This window comes from Triticum aestivum, chromosome 7B (genome assembly GCF_018294505.1).
Source record: "Triticum aestivum cultivar Chinese Spring chromosome 7B, IWGSC CS RefSeq v2.1, whole genome shotgun sequence".
NCBI lineage: Eukaryota > Viridiplantae > Streptophyta > Magnoliopsida > Poales > Poaceae > Triticum > Triticum aestivum.
The window spans coordinates 401528651-401542125 of NC_057813.1; positions in this window are offsets into that span (position 1 = coordinate 401528651).

A 13475-nucleotide genomic window follows, 5' to 3' on the forward strand; every position below is an offset into this window, starting at 1 on the left:
TGCTACTGCTCTGGAACACTTAGGCTGGCCGGCATGTGTCCTTCTTCGTTCCTGTGTCTGTCCCTTCGGGGAAATGTCACGCTTTGAGTACCGGAGTCCTGTTAGCCCGCTACAGCCCGGTTTACCGGAGTCCTGCTAGCCCAGTGCTACAGCCCGGACCCACTTGCTGATGACCGACACGTTCGAAGCTGGGTCATGGATGCCTGTCCCTATAAGTCTGTGCCACTTTGGGTTTACGACTAGTCATGTCAGCCCGGGCTCTTTATCATATGGATGCTAGCGACACTATCATATACGTGAGCCAAAAGGCGCAAACGGTCCCGGGCAAAGGTAAGGCGACACCCGTGGGAATACCGTGCGTGAGGCCGCAAAGTGATATGAAGTGTTACCGGCTAGATCGATGTGACATCGAGTCGGGGTCCTGACACATTTGAATTAAAACATGATGCTCACATGAGGTCTAGCCTAGTGCATAACAGGACCAGGGATGTGACACATAGTGGGTGTGCGGCGCCTCTGTACTGGGCGATATCACGACGGAGCACAACAGAGCTTTGTCTATTTTGTTCGGCCTGGCCGGACTTACTGTGTCCGGCGCAACAGTTGTCGTCACGTATCATGGTGCGCCCACGTGATCCATAGATCGATCTTGATTGTCTAGCCTTATCCTCCAATATATCTCGCAAGTCCGGAGCGTTCCCCTGTGGCCTTGTGCTTTTCGAGCGATGCCGGGGTACGGTTCTAATGAAGGGCCTAGGGGCCTCTCTGTCGCGACCACGGGCTGGTCGGTCAGCCGTATTGTCTGCTGGTGATGCAGGTTCATACGCCTCCTCCTCTAATCGGGGGAGCAGCTTGCGTTTAGGGTATCTTTTGGAGGGGCGTTCGAGCTCATGCTCTTCGGCCGCGAGGACTTCAGTCCATCTGTCGGCTAGTAGATCTTGATCAGCTCTAAGTTGTTGCTGCTTTTTCTTGAGGTTGTTTGCCGTGGCCATAAGCCTGCGTTTAAAACGCTCTTGTTCGACGGGATCCTCAGGCACGACGAATTCGTCGTCATCGAGGCTCGCCTCGTCTCCGGAGGGAGGCATATAATCCTCTACCTCTTCTTTTGCCGCTCTCTCATGAGGGCTGGCGTCTCCGTCCTCCTGTGCTGAATCTTGCTGGAGAGGGTTGTCTTTGGCACTGTCTGGGGTGTTATTATTGCCGGTGCCGGAATATTCATTCTTGCTGTGGCGGGATTTAGAGCGGCGCCGCTGACACCGGCGCTTGGGCTGTTTCTTGGAGGGGTCATCCTCCACTGTTCCTTCGCCATTCCCATCCTTTTGGATATCCACCATGTATATGTCATATGATGAGGTGGCTTTCTAGTGCCCGGTAGGCACTGGTTCTTGGTCGTCTCCGGCATCGTCGTCCATACCATCGATGTCTTTGGAGTCGTAGTGTAGCATGTCGGTTAGATCGTCGACAGTGGCTACCAAGTGGGTGGTGGGTGGGTTTTGAATTTCTTTGTCGTCCACATCCCAACCATCCTGACCGCAGTCCGGCCAGGGCTCTCCTGATAACGAGAGATATTTTAGCAAACTCAAGATGTTGCCAAAAGGTGAGTGTTGAAAGATGTCCGCCGCGGTGAACTCCATGATCGGCGCCCAATCGGATTTGATCGGAGGGGGCGCGGGAGGTTTGAAGTCCGGCGAGTAGTCCGGTACCTCGGAGTCACGAGCTTCATGAGGGACAAGGTCAGTGTTCGGCTCTATCACCATAGAGGTTGCAGCCCCCGAGGGGTGTCTAGACACCCGTCCTCGATCTGCGCAGCCGGCTCTGAATTAAAGATTGGAGCGGACTCGAGTGCGGCCTCCAGGGTACTGTCCGGCTGCAGAGCTAAATCATGCCCATCGTGACAGTGCGGCGCGCTTGGCTGTGGCTCGAATCCATCGAAAATCAAGTCCCCGCGGATGTCAGCCGTGAAGTTCAAACTTCCAAATCTGACCTGACGGCCAGGGGCGTAGCTTTCGATCTGCTCCAGATGGCCAAGTGAATTAGCCCGCAGTGCAAAGCCGCCGAATACGAAGATCTGTCCGGGGAGGAAGGTCTGACCCTGGATTGCGTCTTTGTTGATGATCGAAGAAGCCATCGAGCCTATCAGTGACGACACAGAGGAACCCTCAATGAAAGCACCAATGTCGGTGTCAAAACCGGCGGATCTAGGGTAGGAGGTCCCGAACTGTGCGTCTAGGCGGATGGTAACAGGAGACAAGGGACATGATGTTTTACCTAGGTTCGGGCCCTCTTGGTGGAGGTAAAACCCTACGTCCTGCTTGATTAATATTGGTGATGTGTGTTACAAGAGTAGATCTACCACGAGATCAAGGAGGCTAAACCCTAGAAGCTAGCCTATGGTATGATTGTTGTTCGTCCTACGGACTAAAGCCATCCGGTTTATATAGACACCGGAGAGGGCTAGGGTTACACAGAGTCAGTTACAATGGTAGGAGATCCACATATCCGTATCGCCAAGCTTGCCTTCCACGCCAAGGAAAGTCCCATTCGGACACGAGACGAAGTCTTCAATCTTGTATCTTCATAGTCTTGGAGTCCGGCCGATGATGATAGTTCGGCTATCCGGACACCCCCTAGTCCAGGACTCCCTCAAGCGCCGTGCCGCCTAGGCATGCTGGAGCAAGAGCTGGAGGCGAGGAAGGTTGAGCTGGACGGCAAGGCATGGGTTCTTGCCGAGGATCGCGTGGCCTTTGCAGATATGGAGGAGAAGGCTCGCACTTCATTGAAGACGCTTTATGGGAGCGGCCTGGAGAGCCCGCTAGACGGCGAGGAGGATGGCCCCGCCAAGCTGCTTCCCTTCCTGGTTCGTGCTCTTGAAGATGTCACCCTTGGCCTTGTCCCTATGGCTGAGGCCGAGGCACGCGTATTGTCTTCTGCAGCACTGACGCGGGTCTTCACCCACATCTATCTTCGCGACCCCAACGTCGACCTCGACAGCCTGCTGGAGCCAGCGAGCGGCGAGCTTGCCGCTGCCGCTGCTGAGGCCGTGAAGGGTCGTGCGGAGGCTCTGCTAGCGAAGTTCCGGGCCTTCAGCACCAAGACGAAATGGAGCGCTGCCAGCCCTACAGCTCCACAAGGCGAACCCGCTCCGCGCAGCTCCAACGCCGGCAAGTGACTCCGTCGTGGCTCCCGCCTTGCTTTTAATTCCTGCACATGTACCATGCCTCGGGGAGGCGTTAAAACTTGCACTTGGTGTTGTGATAACAGTATGGACTATAATATTTGCTTTTGAATTCCCTGAAATTTGCGCTATTCCTTCCTACTTGCTTATGTTCTACGCCGGCAGAGCCCGGCCCCGCGCATACCTCAGCCGCCGTTAGCCCCGACCGGAAACCAGGACGGGACCAAGGGGTGAGGGGCTACGTGACAAGTTAGGCTCCTGAGTTGCGATGCTCAAGAGTCCCCCTTGGCGCTTGAATAGCAAGTAGGGAGGTGAGATGTGGGGGTGACTCCTTAGGGATGTGAGATGCGGGTGGATCTACCGTTCTACATCTGCAGAGCCCGGCCCCGCGCATACCTCAACCACCGTTAGCCTTTCGGAACTAAGGAGTGAGGGGCTACGTGACCAGTTAGGCTCCTGAGTCGCGATGCTCAGGAGTCCCCCTTGATGCTCAAATGGCCTTCGTACCTTGGCTCCGCTCGGGGAGGGACGTGCGACGAACCAGGCCCGGGGGGCCTAGCTGGGTGGCGTGTGTGTGGGCGTGATCCAGGCACAGCCCCCGTGCCCAGCCCCCTCGCGCGGCACTCCCGAGGGGAGGCGTTGCGATGAGGCTAGACACTGAGCAGTGGGCTCCCTGAGGTTGATGCGGCTCAGGGGCCACCCTCAGTTGTTTATCACTAGCGTGGAGCATAGCGCTTCCGTATGTGTACGGGCATAGCCGCTCCTCGGTAGTGTCGTCAGCCAGCGCGGAGCATGGTGCTTCCACTGTTGCGTGGGAGGGGTATCCCCTCCTGGAGGAGCCCCCGGGGCGTGTATAGCCCCGCCCTGACACGTGGCTGGCACGGTAGGGCTTGACGAGGTGTATCTAGGCACCCGTGGGCCAGCGCGGGACTCACGGGGCCCTACCTCAAGGTGAGTTGCGCCTGGCTCTGGGCCTTATCTTGGAGTATGTTCCTGCAAATTTGGCTAGATGCCGGTGCTGTATGTCCTCGGGTCCCGGCTCTCGAGCTGGTCTCAGCCGTCGCTGGCATGCCAGGTCGTGATGCCATGGACAAGACCAGAGGGTGAGGGCTGGAGAGCCGGTAGGAGCCCTGAGTCACGATGCGCAGGCACCCCCCCTTTAACGCGCAAGATGGGTTAGATGTCGAAACTCTACGTCCTCGGGTCCCGGCCCTCGAGCTGGTCTCAGCCGTCGCTGGCATGCCAGGTCGTGATGCCATGGACAAGACCAGAGGGTGAGGGCTGGAGAGCCAGTTGGACCCCTGAGTCGCGATGCTCAGGCACCCCCCCTTTAACGTGCAAGCTGGGTTAGATGTCGAAACTCTACGTCCTCGGGTCCCGGCCCTCCAGCTGGTCTCAGCCGTCGCTAGTATGCCAGGTCGCGATGCCATGGACAAGACCAGAGGGTGAGGGCTGGAGAGCCGGTAGGAGCCCTGAGTCGTGATGCTCAGGCACCCCCCTTTAACGCGCAAGCTTCCGACATCCAATAAGAAAAGGTGCCATGGAGAGGCACCAAATAACAAGTATGATGGGTAGAAAGCATGGCCCTAAGATAAACGGAAGAAGGGTACACGCCGCTGGGTCAGACCCGAGCGACTTGGGGATGATGCAGCCCGAGGGGCGGCCCCAATAAGGTAAGCTAAGAAAATGAAATAAAAGGGATACACGCCGCAGGGACGGACCCACGCGGCCTGGGAATAATGCAGCCCTGAGGGCGCTCCCAGCTGGAAATGAAACTTGAAAGATGTCACCTGATGATGTTGGGGACGAAGGGGTGTTGGTGTAGCAGACTCGGTGGGCTGCGGGATCCGATCCACACGGGCCCCCAGGCCCAGGGGCCTTGGGAGGCTCCGGAGGCGCTGGTGGCCCCTCGCGGACCATCTCCATCTCCACCAGGGCTGCGGAACGCCTGACCTCTTGAGCCTCCAGGATGGCCCTCATGAGGCGCTGGTACGCGACAGCCGCATTCGGCAAGCCATAAGGCATGCGAACATAGCTTTGGGGCGGACCCTCGCAGTGTCCCACTTGCGAGTGCCAGAGGCGCTCCTGAGACGCGGCTCGGTTCAGCCCTGGTATGTCGATGCAGACGCGCAGCCCACCATCCTCGCCTGGATGGGGGGCCACAGCGGGTAAGTGGCGGCTGCCTCTCATGACTCTTGACTCCTGTAGCTCCTGAATGGCCATGCTGACGAACTCCTGAGGGTTTGGCCCTCCTTGCCTTGCTCCTTCTTGAGGGAAACGTGCTTCGAAACATGCCTCCACGTGGTGCCCAAGCGCCTCCCTCATGACCTTGGCGAGGTCGGCGGCCCTCCAGGGGAGAGCCCCCGAGGCTTGCCTGAGGAGGGCACCGGGCGCGCTTCCCTATGCGATGGAAGGAGGTTCCCCCTGAGCAGGCGCGGGCCCTGAGGGACCTGCCTCCTGAGGGGCTGGGCCGGACAATGTCTTCTTCTTCTTGGGGGCGGCCTCAGGAAGCCTCCTGCTTCTGCGATCTGGGTCTTCCAGTGATGCGGCCTGAAAGGCTCGCTCTAGGGAGCACACTGCGTCTCTCTCTTCGCAGGGCATCGTGATGACTCCGCCACTTCCTGGCATCTTGAAGACGTTGTAGCAGTGGTGGGTTACGGCCATGAACTTGGCCAGCACCGGGTACCCGAGGAAGGCATTGTACGGTAGGCGAATGTGGGCGACGTCGAAGTCGATGAGCTCGGTGCAGTAGTTGTCCGTTCCCCGAAGGTGACAGGGAGGCGGACCTGCCCGATCGGCACCGTGGAGCCGTCGGTGACTCCGGAGAAGGGCTTGGTTGGCTGAAGCTAATTGTAGGGCACTTGGAGGTTGTTGAACGTTTCCACAGACAGGACGTTGAGCCCTGCCCCGCCATCGATGAGGGTCCTGGTGACCAGCACATTGCTGATGATTGGGGAAAAAAGCATCGGGAGGACTCCGTCTGTGGCCGCGCACTTGAGCTGATCCGCTGAGCTGAATGTGATGGCGCACGCTGACCACCTGGGAGGGCGCGTGGCCTCGAGCTTGGGGAGGACTGCATTCACTTCGCGGGCGAACTGCTTGAAGATGCGCTGAGAGGCTGGGGCTTGAGCTCCGCCCAGGATGCAGGCGACCGCACGTGGTTCCTGGAAGCCCCCAGCCCCCTCGTCCTGATGACGGTCCTCATTTCTCCTTGGCTGCGGCGGCAACAGAGGGAGTCCTGCGTTCCCTTGCGAGCGATCCTCGCGAGGCTGATCCCTCCAGCCTCCCTCGCGAGGCGGGTCCTGCCACCGATCCTCACGAGGTTGGTCGCGCCACCCTTGGCGTGGGCCGCGGTCTTCCCAGCATCCTCCGTTCCTTCCTCCTCCTCGGCCGTAGCCCCGGTCGCTGCGGTCGGGACGTCGGCCGACCCTTCCTTCACGCACGGCCCGGAGCTCTTGGCATTCATTGGTGTTGTGGGTGTGGAGGTCGTGGTACACGCATTACCGACTGCCCTTGGAGGATTCGGGCTGATCTCTGCCCCGCTTGGTGTCTGGCTCTGCCGTGAGTACGGCAGCCCCCTTGCGCTTCACGTCCTTGGCCTTGGGCTTCTTCTCTTCTGGGTCTGCGGCAGGCAGCTCGAGGAGGGAGAGGCGTCCTTCCTCAGCCTTGGCGCACTTGGTCGCCAAGTTGAACAGCTCCAAGAAGGTGCACAGGTCTTCATGCATCGCCAGCTCCTTCATCTTGACGTCGTGCACGCCGTCGGTAAAGGCTGAGATGATGGCCTCCTCCGTTACCTTGGGGATCTTGAGGCGCGCGTTGTTGAAGCACTGGAAGTACTTCTGCAGGGTTTCCCCTGTTTGCTACTTGATACGGCGCATGTCGCTACCGGCAGGTGGCCGGTCGCGAGTACCCTGGAAGTTGGCGATGAAGCGGGTGCGCATCTCGTTCCAGGAGGAGATCGTGCCTGGAGCCAGATTCAGGAGCCAGGTGCGGGCCCCGTCCTTGAGCGCCATGGGAAACCAGTTTGCCATGACCTTCTCGTCTCCGTTGGCAGCCTCGATGCCCAGCTCGTAGAGCTGGAGGAACTCTGCAGGGTCAACCGTACCGTCGTAGCGAGGAGGCAGGTCTGGCTTGAACTTGCCGGGCAACACGACGCTGCGTAGCTCGGGGGTGAAGGCGCGGCAGCCCGCTGTGGCCACAGAAGGCCTTGGGCGACGAAGAGCTTGGTCCTGCGGGTCCCCGTGCGCTGCAGCTGGGAGCAGCGCTGGGTCTTGACGTGCTGGAGCAGGGAGCGCTCGGGCAGCTTCTCGAGGGCGAGGGACTTCTTGGCAGCTCTACTCTTGCCGCAGTGGCGCGTGACGGAGCGGGTTCTGCCCAGGGGCCGCGCACCTTGGGGCCAGGGCGCCTTCTTGAGGGGGAGGCGGCTGAGGCACCCCAGGAGCTTCATTGCCCGCGCAGGGCGGGGCGCGGTGCAGCGAGAAGGACGGCAAGGGAGAGCCCCCAGCGACGTGGACGAGCTCGGCGACTCGGTCGAGCCACTCTTTGTAGACGTAGTCGATTGGGCGGTAGCGCAGGAGCTCGTTTGCCGCGATGAGGCAGCTCGAGTCTCCATGGCCGCGCGGGGCGCGCGGGACGAAGAACCAGCGGGGGTGAGCGACAGTGTAGCAGTACGGCCGTCTCGCCTCATGGATGGATGCTAGGACGATGCTTGCTGCTCGGTCCCCGCTGGGCCGATGGCGGCGTTGACAGCAGGTGATGGGGAACGACGGGGGCGCCCGCCGACGAGAGCCGTCTGGGCGACGCGGGAAGCGAGGGTGGCTCGGCGCTCGACGCGAGCCCAACGTGCATCAGGACGACGATCGTAGAAGAACAGGACAACGGAAGGCGAATTCCGGCGCACCCCTACCTGGCGCGCCAAATGTCGGATTTCGGGTTCTGGCAGACCCTTGAGGTTTGAACACTAGGGTGCGCGCGGAGATTTCGCCCTCTACCTACCTGCTCCTTACCGAATCGCTTGGATCTAAACTACGAAAGAAACCACACAAGAGACACGGGGTTTATACTGGTTCAGGCCACCATTGTGGTGTAATACCCTACTCTAGTGTGTGGTGTGGTGGATTGCCTCTTGGGCTGATGATGAACAATACAAGGAAGAACTGCCTCACGAGGGTCTGTTCTTGGCGGGTGCGATGAACTTCTATAAGGAGTGCAGTCACTCTCTCGCTCTCCCTCTATTCCAGATGTATGCCAGATGCTCGATCCAGCCTCTTGATACTTGATCTCCTTCTACCCTAGGGGTGGCTAGTCCTATTTATAGGCAAAGGCCCTGGGCCTCTTCCCAAATATTGAGCGGGAAGGGCGCCAACAATTGGCCATTTTGAAGGGGAACAGCGGGTACACTTATCCTGACTAAAGTTGGTCCTCACCTGTCAAAGGCTCTGGTGGTGACGCCTGCTTGGGCTCCACAATGACTTCCTTCCTACCGTTGGGCTGGTCTTGGTCTTGTTGCACCGAAATGGATGCCTTTGCTTGATGCTCTCGCATGTGCTTGCTCCCTTTGCACCAAAGAGGAAAGGAGGACACTGCACGGGCTGGCGCCCGACTGGCGCCCTTGGTCGTCATGGCTTGCGTCATGGGCACCTCGCGAGGTACCCCGCCTTGAACTCTCCGCCTCCTCGTGAGCCAGCCTGATGAGGCCGTGCCTGAGGAAGCTCCTTGTCGTCCGCCCCGTGAGGCTTGGCCCCTCGCGAGGGTCTTGAGCTTGTGTTGATGAAGATGGGCCGCGCTGGGCCCCCTTTGAGCCACGCCGCAGGCTGCAGGCAGGCAAGTCTGGGGACCCCCGTTCCCAGAACGCCGACACATACGGCCTGCAGGAGGCCCATGGTTACAACAGTCCGTGTGTTGCCATGATTATTTTGGCCTATTTACCAAAAATAGGCTATTGTGGCCACTAGAAAAACACAGAAAAAGAACTGCAGTAACTACAAGCAAACAACTAAACAAGACAATAAGGAAATAAATAAGCAAGCAATTAAGGCTAGCCTATTACCGCTATTACACATATTACATCCACTGGGCATCAAAGTTCGCCACCAGTGCAAATATAGGGAACAAAGCAGCATATTACATACACTGGCAGTGAAAATTGGCCACCAGTGCAAATAAACGCGGCAGCAAAACAAGAGCATAACTGAAACAACTTCAGAAGAGCTCAAGAAACGTTATCCTGGGTATCCACCATGCTGGCAATAAGCTTAGCAAGCTGATTAGCTTTGCCCTGTTTGGCGCTAAAATCCTCCAACGCTTGCTGTTGCACCAAAAAGTATGCATCTGAAAGCTCCAGGGACTTCAGCAGTCCTTCCGCTTCTTGTTGTAGCACAGCTGATCGATGTCTTTCAGCTTGTAGTTGAGACTCAAGAAACTGAACTGATTCAGACAGTGAGTTTGAATATCTTGTGCTAGCGGTAATGGCCAGTAACTCGAACACTAAACCAAGACAGGACTTTGGGGTTGTCTCGCTATCTTCAAGATAGTATTCCTTAGCTGTTTTATCAGCTTTGTTGGAGACCAACAAGGATGTGTCACTATCCTGAACCTTATCTGCATTACTTCCTTTACCATTGCTTAATAAGGCGCTCTTCCCCAATATTCTGCCAGCATTCTAAAAGAAGAAACAAGCAGACACATAACAAGTTTAGCATGTACTAGTATATGAAACTCATTTCGGTGAACTAGTTCATTAGTAAGGTGGACAGGATTAAACTACCAAGTCTTCTATTGCCAAGTACTAGTACATAATAAAAGCATCAAACAAACATATATCTATGTCCTATGGTCACTGCATTGTCTTGCCAAATCAAAATAGAGACACGGTTCAAATCATATCAGTTCAAGACAAAGCAGCAGTAAAAGAATACAAAGCGTGGGAAACTACACGGCACAACAAGATTTCAGATGGGTACCACGGGTCTACATGTACAACAACACTATTGTCTCTGTTGTGATGCTAGTAATGTGCATGATATGAAAGTCAACTGTATACACAATTGAAATTGAAATCAAAAGAGCAATTGATAAGAGCAAACCTATTAAAGAAACATGCGTGAACATACCTGCCATGCCATTGGAGTTCCGGTTGGATCCTTCAATTTAAAAATAAGTTTATATGAGTAAATACAATGATATAAGAGCAAAGCAATCATAGTTAAAAAAGGCGCGCCTAAGCAAGCGCTTAAGCACGCCTAGGCTCTAGGCGTTGGCAAAACGCATTGCGCATAACTACGCTTAATCTATGCATAACTGCACATAAGCATGTGCTTTGGTCAGTAAAGTGCAAGGCGGTGGCAAAATGCACAATTAACGTCTAGCGCTTTTTTGAACTATGATAGCAATGGAATCTTAAATTAGAACAGTTGTTCTTCATATTTAGGCACTTGTTCTACATGAATAGAGTACAGTAAGACGCAAGAATATAATACTAAAAAATAGAAAATGAGCTCATAGACCTTCCCACATTCTTGGTTCGGGACCAGTACAGAACAAGGCGTTCCCAGTCATCGTACAGTAAATGTGTCTTAGGAGAACGTAATGGAATTTGATGAGTTTCTTTGCCGGTGAAGTATGTTTTCTTTAGGTAATTCCGATACTGCCACCAAGCATTCTTGAAGATAGCAGAGGTATTAGCACAGGTTACCTCATCCTGAGTTTCCAAATGGGTCCTTCTCTATAGAGAAAAATGGGAAAATTTGCTGTATTATAACGATCATGGAGGTAGGATGTATGGGACGAAGCAAAGTAATTGCCATGAACAACATTACTTACACATAACTCCTGGACAAACACCTGCAACTGGCATTTTCCTTCATCTTCAGTATAATATTTCCTAGATGGGAAGATACGCACATACGATTTAACAACATCAAATGTGATAGATGCTAAACTATGACTGGCTGGTTGCTTCCTCCACGGGAATAGGCGCACTAACTGGTGGAGCTGGGGTTCGCCGTGATAGTACTGGCCCTTTGGGAACTGGAGCTGCCTTACTAACTGCTCTTGTTTGGGAGCTCTGTGGTGGAGATGGTGTTGTGTCAACAGGAACTGGGTTACTATCGGCTGGGGTTGGGGTTAGATTGGGTGAAGCTGGTTCTCTGTCCATTGCAGTAGGGGTACAATCTGGGAGAGTTTGGGTTATGTGTGGTAGGGCTAGTTCTTGTGCATGTACAACCGGGGTGCTATCTCCACCAATAGGTAGCACTATTTTATTTGAAGACCGTGTTTTTATTTCGCTAGATACTGGCATCACCCACTCCAATTCAAATGGCTGATAAACAGGAAACATAGTTGAATGTACATACATTGTATGAGAGACAGATGCAATAGATAGTGTGGAAAAAAGAAGGCATGAAATATTTGACATGTATATTTTTTAACTAAAACGGATAGCATGACATAATCTCACATATATGATGTCTATCTAAACTGGATAGCATAGCATAACATAATTCAAAGATATGATGAATAACAAAACAGGATCGCGTGACATAATTCACCTACATGTTATCTAAGTAATCAGGATCGCATCATTTAATTCACATATGTGATTATATGCTAAACAGAGGGCATTCGATATGATGTCTGAACTAAGAACATGATGTTGAATATTGTGTATATGATGTCTAAACTATGCAATACAAGACACCGTATGCATGATATGAGCAGTATAACCATGCCAAGTTAGAGCATACACCTTAGTAGGGGAATAGGACTAGTCATCTGTCTCTGAATCCATCTCTGAGGAGCTATCGGGACCCAACAAGAGATCTGCTTCGACAGGTAGCACTGTCTGCTCTGAAGGCCTTGTTTTCACTCCAGATTTTTCATCTCCCACCGAAATGGCTGATTCACAGGAAGAGTAGTTTAATGTACAAACATTGTCGACAAATGGGAATGTAATGAAGAAAAGGATGGGCAAGATATCATTCAAATATATGATGCCTGGTTAAACAGGATGGCATTGCACATTTCACATATATTATGGCCGGCTAAAAGACATGAGACTGCATAATTCCCATATATGATATAGAAACTAAACAGGTGGCATTACAGAACATGTCTAAACTAAGCAGATGACATATATGATGTAAAAAGTAGGCACTGCAAGGCAACATATGCATGATATGACTAACATCATCATGCCAAGGTAGAGCAAACACCTTGGGGGGTAAATAGGAGTGGTCAGCGGCGTCTGAATCCGCCTCAGAACAGATATCTTCCTCTGGATTACAATCTGGAGAGGGGTGGGGAGGGTTTGCCATTGAACCCACCATGGAGCGATGTCTGCATGACATTGTATTGCCGCGCAAAACTCTTCTCTTTTTCTCTACATGTTCAGCATGACTGTGTACAATATCTGACATGCATACGAAAAAATATGGTGAGATTATGTAAGGAGAGCATGCAGAAAATTAGAGTGATGGTAACAACCAGTAGATGGATCCAAAAATAATGATAGCAGGCTGATGATTTCTTTAAATTAATAAAAAGACAGATGATGATTGCTTTACTATTTGTTTCCCACCCAAGATGAACAACATAGGCATACCCTAGGTGAACCAGATATTAGGCAGACATACTATTCATTGCTGCCTCGATATGTGCCCCACAACTAATTTAGAACTCAAGTTTGAACATGAATTTGGACCTGAGTTGGGAGTCCAAGAGCTGAACAGGACGATAAAGTAGCAGGTAATTTTAAGAATGCATAACATAAGCAGAAACAAAAGAGTGCGACCTCTCTTGTGGACCCATGTACTCCTCAGGTTTATCTGCTGAGTCGATGATGGTGATGCGGTTGGGGTGCATGCCGGCGGCAGGGAAGGAGATCTGAGGCGGCGAAAGACGGTCAGGAGTCATGATGTCTGGTTTGGTGGATGCTTATTTCGATGGATCACCTCAGGTGAGGTTGACGATGTCGTGGCAGGAGCAGGACAAACCACACAAAGTTCCCTTCGACACGTACCTATAACTGAAGTAATTCTGTAAGGGCTCATTTGGCTTGCATGATTCTTAAAATGCAGGGATAGGAAAAACACTGGAATAGGATAGGAAAATGCACATGGTAAACAGAGGATTTGTAAACATAGGATTTCTATCAAGTTGGGTGTTTGGTTTACAGGAATTGGAAGAGCAGAGGAATGCAAAGAAACATGGCCAAAATAAAGAGAAACCATATGAAAGCGTGTATAGTTAGAATGTTATTCTGGCACTAATGCACTTGGTCTTGTTTTCATGCATAGGATTT